Below are 10,803 nucleotides of genomic sequence, written 5' to 3'. Positions count from 1 at the left end.
TCGCTTCTTTGACTCGGAAAACGGATCATGCTGGTCGATACGGGCAAAAAAAAAAGGTGAGTACGCACGAAAGTGCCTTATTTCTGTGAATTTTTACCCCCAAATGCCCTTTGTATGGGCATGTCACGTTTGCGCGACGCGCTAGAAAAGTATACTGTGAGCCTGCCGCCATCTTAAATTAAACGTTGATACATGTTTGTCACAGATAAAATAATGCTTGCTTTTTCCACATTGTGAATAACTATTTCGTGACGCGTTTTCGTGTTTTCTCGACGATCCTGACAACGTGCGAATATAGCGCTGCCCTGACAAATTTAATTCCTAATTATATTGCAGCCATCCATTGTCCGTGGAATGCGTTCGGGTCAGTTAGTGTCCCTGTGGGGGCGAAATGCTAAAACACCCGTGTGCTTAGATTTAGGTGCATGCTAAGGTATCCCAGGTGGTCCAAATTAATCCTGAATCCCTCACTTTGGCGTGCATCATAATGCAGATCGTGGTTTTCGCGCGTAAAACCCCATAATTTTTTAACGTTAAGGAGAGTTAGTTACTCATGACAGGCTTATCACAGCTGCTGTTGTACGCATGCCGAAACCTTTGGGCTTCAACTAGTGTCGCTCGTTTGGCGATACAGAACTACGCTGCTTTCTCTTCCAGTGGCCCACCATTCCCGCATTGTTGGCGATCACGAACGCGATCAGGCAAACTTGCGTAGCCGACATAATTTGTTTGGCACGTTTATTTTTATTCAATTCCTGGCTGGCGCGGTAGCGCCGCTTAAAAATATTCCCGCCTCGAATCTTGATGATTGTTCTCGCGTAAAATTGCGCGCTTGCTGTTGCGTGTTACTGCGCTTGCTTGCAACGTGTTACGTTTCAACTCGTATTGTACTGGTTGCGTGTGACCACCTGTTTTATTCTTTTCATTTGCGTTTACTTACGGTGATGTAGCTGTGTACTGCGCATTCGGTCGAGCTACACTCACCTACGCTTCGAATGTATTGATTGGTGTTAGCTCTTCTAAAATATTGCAATCTTTGTGGGTGCCTGCTCATGGATGCGGACTCGGGAACACGCCGCTTTGCCCATATTTTCTTTCGCGCTATCAATTTAACCCATAAATTGGCATGGCTTAAATTAATTCGCATCGGCGTTCCTACCGCAAGTCATAATCTGAACATGCTAATCTCGCGGGCTGAAGACGAAACGTTAGGTGAACTCGTAATTAAAATTAATGAAAATCTGGGGCTTTACGTGCCGGAAGCGCGATATGATTATGAAGTGCGCCTTAGTAGGGGACTTCGGATAAGTTTTCACCACCTGTGGCTCTCTAGCGTGCACCCAATGCACAGCACACGAAATTTTTGCATTTCGCCCCCATTCTAATGCGGCCGCCGCAGACGGGATTTGCGCACCTACAGCACGCCCCATATCTTGTTTCCTTGTTTCTCTGGTTAATGAAATATCGCCAGGCCATCTACGCGTTTCCACGCTGTTGTGTTTTGTCTTCTTTCAGGGGTTTTACGAGCCAATACCCCTTCTGATTATGAGGCACGCCGTAGTGGAGGGATCCGGATTAATTTTGACCACCTGGGGTTCTTTAACGTGCAATACAACGCAAGCACACGGGCGTTTTTACATTTCGCCTCCATCGAAAGATCTCGTGCTGACTAGGCAGCGCAATGCCTTAGCCGACTGAGCCACCACGGCGGGTAACGCTGTTGTGAATTGTTGCTTTGTTTGTTGTTACCGTTATTTTATCAGAGCTTTATGGGATCGCTGGTAGCGATTTCCTCCAACGCACTTCTCTGGAAGGGAAGGGAAATTGAAATTTTAGCGTTGTTACGAACGTTTAGCATAGCGCTATATATCGCTTTATACCGTTGCCGCGACGGTCTCAGGCACAAGTCTGGTTGCCGCATGCTCGCTAAGCTGCGCCAGTTGTACGCGTGGCGTGCTTTAGGCAATGCAAGCAAACCAACCGGTAGCTGGTGGATACGGTAGTGGCAATGGTAGAGCGGCATATGGTAAATGCGTGTTCATTTAATTTTCCAGTGGGAACCCGTGAAGTAACTGGATAATTAAATAAATTGAGGTATGTGTACCTACTCCCGCGTAGCGTCAAGCGTTGAGCAAAATCGGACACTTGCAGCGTTCTACCAGCAAGCTGAAGCGCTGGTAAACAGAACGATGCATGAGAGAGTGGTTTCCTGTGATTCACATAACGATGGGCCTTTGTTATCGCAAGACTAATTATTTACAACGCTGAAAAGGTCATTTCTTATTCCTCTTGTGCCATAGACATGCGGAAATATACTCTACAAGTCAGGCCGCATTATTGTTCCAGAGCGGATTATGTGTCCATTACGTGGTGTCTTTCTTTAGTTGCACCAATTTTTTAATTGACCAAGCAAGAGTTCGAGCGCTAAGCAAGAATACTCAGGAACCCCCAACACGAGATATACAGATGCGGCAAAACACCCAGGTAGAAGAGCCTACGCAATTACCGTGACCAACAACAAAGGGAATGAGCTAGCTGCTGCCACCATACCGGCCAGAAATCCAGAAACGGCGGAGGAAGTGGCCATCATCCTCGGCATCGCCACATGCAAGGACACCGCAATCGTCTTGAGCGACTCGCAAAAGGCATGTAGAAACTTACAACAAGGCCGAATCTCTGCCGCTGCCGTGAAAATTCTAAAAGAGCTATCAAGACACCAAGAACTACCCGAAACCTACGTCGTATGGACCCCAGGCCACGAACACCTGCAGGAAACGAAGCAGCACATGCTGTCTCCGGAGAACATACCAGCCGGGATTTCCTGCCGCACAGGATCCGGAAAATCGACGAGGGCGGAGGGCATTCCCATCAACTACGCCGTAATACTGCAACATTACCGACTCGAAAGAAAGATATTCCTTTACCACATCCAAATTAAGCAAGAAGAAGCCACCGCCCTCCGCAGACTACAAACAAATACATATGTCCATGGAATTATCATGCATCGGATGCATCCCACTAAATTCTCATACCTGCCGATACTGTGATGTACCAGACACCCTACAACACATGGTGTTGGTGTGCCCACAACCGCGAAAAAAACAGTCAAGACGATGCCTCAGAAACGATACAAGCCACCGAAGAAACGTGGAGGCAATGCTAACGGCACAGAGCCTGGAGGATCAGCGAAGTCTGGTGGACCGGTCCGGGCTGCGGCATTAGCCAACGGCTTTCTGGACTGAGAGAGCTGCCCACCTAGGGCGAAGAAAGAACACTTTCTCGCTGTTTCTAGCAATAAACGTTCATTCCTCCTCCTCCTCCTGTGGCAGATAGCACAATTATAACCTTGATCAAATTAATCGATAAGGCGGTCATTACGTTACGAGAAACCAATATGCTTTTAGAATAATTTACTTAATTGCGCTAATAAACACTAACTACATTGCAGCACATATTTTAATCTACGAATTGTAGCTAGTGGGCTGCAATGCATATCGACTTAGACGGAGATTTGAGGACTATAGGCTAGTTTTCGATATAATAATTTTGAATGTGTCCACCAAAATGCATTGGCGTTCCAGTTAGTGTGTGTTTCAATCTATTAACAGCGTGTTCTTAAAAATTAAGTTAAAAACTGTGCATTTTTACTGCAAGTTTGGCACCGCATATCTCGAAACCGCTGCGATCCTCAGAATTTGTTCCGTCGATATACCTGGCATAATCACCAGCTACAATTAAAATATGTGCAGTGAGGTAATTAATAAAAAGTTATTTAGTGTAACTAATTGACATTTCGCATTGACAACCGCCAAAGGTAAACATTCCGCGTTGCAACACCATCCGCTTTTCATATTCATTTCTTCCTCAAACGGGCAAAGATTGGAATAACTTACCCGCATCACTTACAGCATAATTGACACCAATAACTTTAAAACCACACTTGAAAGTTTCATTTTATAATTAATGTTGCGATTGCTTGTTCTGCATAATATCTGTTCTTATGCCATAATTTAAGTTATGGCTTGTATTTTTATATAATGCTTCTTTTTCGTTTCTTTGCTTTTTTGTTACGACGTGTATTTTTGCAACGCTTACTAAGTTTCTATTTACCATTCTTATCATCTTGTATACCACGTTTTGCGATGTTCTGCCATGTTTTTTTCCCAGTATTGCATCAAGAAATTATCTAACATTTCCAGGACAATTCTTTTTTATTCTTTTTTTTGTCTTCCTTATTTCTTCTTGTTCTTTTTATTGTTATATGATATCAACTCATTTAGCTTGACGTTTTCTTGGAAAGTTTTTGCTTATTTGCACTTGTATTTTTTTCTATAATCAACGACTGTGCCATTTGCCTCTGTATTTACCTTGCCCCTCCCCTCTGCAATGTACAACTGTACCTTGAGGGTATAATAAATAAATAAATAAAAATAAATAAACTGTCAATTGTTCAATTAAACGTTCTGATTTTTCGTAGAAGTAATAGGCCACCTCATCGAGTAATTTAGAACAATTTGGACAGCACAATTGTGCTGTTTGCCACATGTTCTTAAAATTAATTCAGCTAAAATAAAAAGGACCATGTAGAATGAGAACATACCGTATGATCTCATTCTACAAGGTTTTATTTTTTTTAAACTGAAACAAACTAAAAAAAAAACATTGCATGTGGCAGATAGCACTTAGGCAAGCACAATAGTCCAGTCATATCACATGCTTCAAACCATTACGTTATTAAGCTGCTTTCTGTGTCACATAGAGAGATAGAGAAACATTCTTTAATGAGATGCTGGAGATGTTAGCCTGGCTATTCGCCTGACATGCTATTCCAGCTGCTTAATAACGTAATGGTTTGCAGTAGTGATATGACTAGCCCATGGCGCTTGTCATGTAATTGTCATTTTAATTGAGTATGCTGTTACCGGTAAGCTGAACGAACCGCTGAGTAGGTTGAGCTTACCACTGAGGCGAGGATGACAGAAAGTGAATACGCCATTGCGGCCTCAGTAATGACAGAACAAGATGTTGGCCTTCAGAATAACACACGGATGTAATGTCCTATCGTTTGCGCCTTTAAATAAATAAATTCTAAGTGTGAGCTGTATGTGCGGCATATGTACTTTTGTGTCCTCATTAACTGATAGTTTGGACCTAATTTTTTTATGCTGCTTCACTTGGTTCTTAACAAATCTATCTGTCCTAATTAAAACCACAAGAATGATTAATACGTAGAATTTTGCTCACATTGACTTCCATACTTTGCAACAGCTAGTACAATAAATTCAAATTCAATGCTGCATCTGGCTTATGTTTTTCTCTTGGTTCAGGAGTTCATGTTACAAGAAGAAAGAAACAAAGGACGCCGATCAAAAGTGGTAATAAGTATTGCACGTACCCAAGCCTCGTTCACAACACGAACTGCTCGAAACGACGGCATTCTGCGTATGCAGGCGGGATCATGCCATCGTTGAGATACAGCGTTTTTTAACACGAAAGTGTTTTATGCCGGGGTCCACCAAGACTTCACTGACGTATTTCCGTCACGGAAATACGTCAGCTTACAATGTACACGAACATAATACAAAGAAAGAACTAGAAGAAAAAGTTCCACAAACATGCAAAATCTGGAAATCGAACCCACGACCTCTCGCTCCGCGACGACAGATCGCCGAGCGTTTAACCCATTGCGCCACAAACGCATTTGCAAAGAGCTACACAGACGCGCCTTATATATCTAACACTCCTCCGTGTACCCGCGCTCTTGCTCGGGGCGGTGCCGCCGCCTACGAGCAGAAAAGAAGTACTGCATTATAACACTAACGCGCACCGACAGTGAACGCTTCGGTGGTCTCAGCACTACGACACCTCGATGCCAGCATTCGAAGGGACGCTCGCATCAAGAAGCACTACCAACGCCAGGTGGCGTTCACCGTACTCAGCACAGCGGAGCGTGGCCTCCGCAATTAGCTCTGAAAATGTTTCTGAAGTTGATCGCGGAGGCTGCAATTACGACGCCTGTACGCGCTGATTTGACTCGGTGACGATTCAGTTACGTGCTTTGTCTTGCGCGTTGTATTAGTGTGTCAGTTACGTGCTTCGTCTTCGCGTTGTGCTAGCGTGTGCAGCGTAGTGCAGCTTCCATATGCACGACGTTGCTCATGGTCATCGACGTGGTAGTCGTGATGGAGGAGACGTGCCACCAGGCGTCAGCGTGGGCATCAACGCCTAAGGCGCTTTAGCCACAAAACACCAATAGACATTATATATCAATGTGCAATAAACATTACACTACTTCTGTGAAGACACGTTTCACTTTCGTGTTCTATACCGATTCCTATATAAGAGGATCAACCACATTTTTTTTCAGTAGTTTTCTGTAGTCTGGATAGCAAGGGATTCGAGAAGCTCCCTTGAAATCCAGTTTCCTTAGCAATGATAGAAGCCTTGTATCGTCGGTGGCATATTCAGCCTGCCACCTGCCCCGCAAGTGCAATGGAAACGACATTGTTTCTCTTTTGATTCATTTCTAATTGATATCTTTGACATAGATTTCTTGCTTCAAGCGCTTTCAGAGAGACTGCTTTCGCTGACGTAAAGACAGTCGCGATTCGCGCAGGCTGTTCTGTATACAATGCTTGGAACATATCTTCTGCATCTTCACATCTGCCTGTTCATGCTGCAACTAGTGGGCCTAAACGTGGGACACTGACTTCATAGGGTTTCATAACAATTGCGATGGTCATGCTCACTCAAGGGACATAGGCGAGGGTCGTGCGAGCTCGAGGGCACGCGTGGCCGGCAATGTGGCAGGCCTCAACGATATTTCATGGAACGAATGAACATTTACGGGGGGGGGGGCTTATGCTCACGCGGACGTAATGTGTGCAAGTCATTGTCAGAAATCTGGTCGCCAGGAATAAAGCAAAGATTTTACAGCGATCCCGGCAAATTTGGTCTCAAATCAGGACGCTCAGGGCAGTGGCGCATCAGGTGGGGGTGGGTGACAGGGCTTCCGCCACATCCCCCCCCCCCCCCATCTCCAAATTCTGTCCTTTTTTTTCTTTTACGGCCGGCGCCCTGCTCCCTTTTGTGCCTGGCATGTCGCCTATTAACAAAAGCGCGTATCCTTCGAACGTGCGGCTAATATAGGCATTCGCGTCTCAACGCTTCTCCGATGCCTGGGAGCTTAAAATAACGAAGCACCACAGTCAGGAGGATCGCGGTGCTTTAGCTCCCCACACCCCCAAACCTTAAAAAATATCCGGCTACGTGCCTGGCTCAAATTACGTCGCGAACATTCTGAGTGCGGTACCCCGGAAGTGTTTCATTCGTTGCGTAGAACATCATTCAAGTTGACCAGTGACCTCGCTTAGCCGCACGTCCTTGAGTCGACGCTGCCATTAAACATGTCCCCAAAAGAAGGCCTTGTCACGTGTTCTGAAAACCTATGACGTGCGGCGCAAGTATGTTCCTGCCTGCACGTTGCATCATTAACTGGTACATGTGAAGGACACGATGTAGAATTGTTTTTCGGCGCAAACTGCTACTACGCTTTAATCAACAAAAGATGCAATTTCGAAAAAGGGGTTGCAGCCTGTGTAAGATTTGAAAACGAAAAGTGCCGCTTGCGACGTAGTTGCGGAGGAGGTGGCAGCCTCCAACCATGGCACTGGCCTTCTTGGACAAGTCTGTCGTTATCGCCACGAATCGGGATTTCACGGTAGTATCTCGGGAGCTTGCTACTGAGGCTACAGATAAGGCCGAATCGCAGCGATGGCATTATTGCATCTGCATACGGAAGTACTTAGGTCGGATTTCTAACAGTTACTGTTTGCCAACAAGGCTGCGGTATAAATGAGTGGGAACTCTTATCAGTCATATGCAAAAAAATCCTTTTATAGCGAAGTTGAAGGGGGAGCCAAAATTACGTCATTATATTCATTACTGCCGTTCACTGCAATATATGCGCAATGTCGCGCACAAATTCCACCTTGTATAAAAGAACACGGCTTTTCGGCCAGCAGAACCACATATGGCCACGTGCTCACTGAACTTCTAATAAAAAGCAAAAGAAACTTCGGCGTCCTTAACACACCACTTCGTAGCATCTGGCACGATTGCCTTTGCGATAGCTGCCTTCTGTTTCTATGTGATGATCTTTCGTTAACGCTTTTAGTTGGGGTCGTCTCTAGCATCGCGAAACCGGCGACGCGGTTGAATAGGTTGCACGCTGCGACACCAACAATGTTCGTCGTGTGCGAGCAGCACGTGGTACACGCAGGGAGGCATGGCCTCTGAAATTGCACCGGCGCAATCTCCGAGGCCATGCCTATAGCTGCACTAACTATATAACCTGCGCGGTGCCGCAGTGAGAGGAATTGCGATGGCGATCTAGAGTGTGCTTATGCGCAACTACGCGTAGTGGTGACAAGGACCAGTGTTCGACGGTGGATTCAACGCAATATCTAAACGGTTTAAAACATCGGCAACGAATGTGTGCTCTACCCTACGCAAAGCAGAACCGAGCCTGCAAGGGTCAGGCATTTCCTTTTTCAGGGAAAACTGAAGTTTTGTGTATCAATTGACAGGATAATTTTACTTCGTTGAAACGAGGTTATAAAAACTTGGATATCTTCGGGGATTTCAGCGGGAATGTCATTTTGTTGTATACAATAATTTGTTATATCCCGTTCAGTTATAACGAAGTTTCACTGTAACATATTTGTTAATCTTTTGTCTTGCGTTCTAATTGCAGGTGCGAAATCTGAGGTCAAGCATCATTGGAACACGCTGAATTTTCTGCGGGTGCATCAGCCTGTGGAAATGTCTAAGCCAGTTACCTGAATCGTGAAGTGACCAATTTGTTACGGCTGCCACAATACAAAACTCTAGGATAGGTACATTAGAAACATTTGCTTATGTAGTGGCGTGTTACTGATTTATTAAAAATTCTTTGAAACCTTTGGCCGCTTTAGCGCTTCATTTTTGTGAACAATCATGGTTTATGTTAAGCGTACGTGGCTTTGAAACGTGTTTATCGCTTTTGTGGCTTTGCCACTAAGCGATAAACATTAATGTTGCTATGGTGGGTTGTAAGAAATGGCCATAGCGATTGGTACTGTTGGTAAAGCCAACCTTTTTCAATCTTGCCAGGAATACGAACATCCTCATTGATTTCTCTATGTAGCAGGGAGACACTCAATTCGTTCATAATTAATGCTTTAATTGAAGGGTGTTTTATGTATCTAAATTCTTGTGCGTGCCAAACATCCGTGAAAAAAAAAAACTTCCGTGATAGTATTGCAGGAGTATTTGATATTATTCCATCTACAAATCTATATCAGTGTTGACTAGGTAAGTAAAATGATATTCGGTCTTCCCGGACCATAATGGGCAATGTATGCCGTTTCTAGCAAGATCACTGAAGCTAAGCAACATTTCGTTGGATAGTTGACATCGGAAGGAGACAGACCATCTGGATTGTAATGTGACGTAATTTTAGCTTCTAGAGACTATTTAAAATGTGCTAGTGCTTCCCCTAGCTCACATTAGATTAGGTGTTGAACTAAAGTTTAGAGAGATCAAGTCCGTTGTACTTTATAACGTATGTATATATTCATAGTCACCATGTTTATCGGTTATTTGTTTCTTCACTTTTTCTACAAGGTGAAGACTTGGTAACTTTATGGAATACATTTTGTATTGAAATAACCTACGTCGTGTTCAGAGTTCACGTCCTCTGCACTTTAGAATAAGTATATTTACACTCGCAATCTTTTGTAAATACCGTAAAACAGTTTAGGGCTTAATTAACTAAATATGAGCGGCTAGAAAAGGTCGCGCCTTAGTTGGCCAGTAGATGTTTAAAGCATTTAAAAACGTTTTCAAGACATCCTCAAAACGTCCAGCAGAAAGCTTTGTAGCCGTTTTCAGCACGTTGCCAAGATGTCTTGCAAGGACGTCTACCAGACGTCTTGCAAAACGTCTGACATCGTTAATTGGAAAATTACGATATCAGACGGCTAGAAGATGGCTACAAGACGTCTTAAGACGTCCGACAATGTCTTGGTAGGATGTCTTGAAGGAGTTCTTAATATCTTGCCAAGACGTCTCCAAGACATCTCGTAAACGTTTAAAATGGCTTTGAAGACGTCTTGCTTATCTTGTCAAGACGTCTTGAAGACGGCTTATAGACCAATGTGTGTTCAGTGGGTAGGAGCCACGAACAGTGCGGATCTGTAACAGTTTTACACAGTTATATCTACCAGGACTAATTAAGTGTGCGTACGCTGCTGAAGAAACGCCTCCAGAGCTCAATGCTAAAAAAAATATGCCTAACCTGCGTCACCAGGGCAACTAAAACATCATCACTGCATCGGAGTATCGACTGCCTTCGAGTATGTTTTCATTACCCTAACTTCCATTCCTTGTCTACAACAGACAACCGCTTATACACATCGCACATATTATTATTAGGCCTTCTTTATTATGGCTGCAAATTTGCGCGGTTTTCTCATTTACGTAGGGACATGGCATTTAAAGCGCCTAAACTGTTGTTCTTTTTTTCTTTTTTTGAATCGAATAGCTTTCTTTCACTGTTTCGGCCGCTTTTATGGGAGGTTTGGTGGTCGTCGGTGTTTGAAGGTCGGTTGGCTGAGGTCGGTGGCTGAAGGTCGGTGGTCGGACCTGGGGCAAGGGAACGCTAGGAAACTCACCGAGCTAGGAAAAGTGTGCGTGCTCTGGGGCAGCCGAGTTTCAGGGAAGGATGTAGTGAGGAGAATGGCAGGATTGTCGCTCACTCGT

This window comes from Dermacentor silvarum, chromosome 2 (assembly GCF_013339745.2).
Source record: "Dermacentor silvarum isolate Dsil-2018 chromosome 2, BIME_Dsil_1.4, whole genome shotgun sequence".
Lineage (NCBI taxonomy): Eukaryota > Metazoa > Arthropoda > Arachnida > Ixodida > Ixodidae > Dermacentor > Dermacentor silvarum.
Note: the sequence above shows the minus strand (reverse complement) of the source record.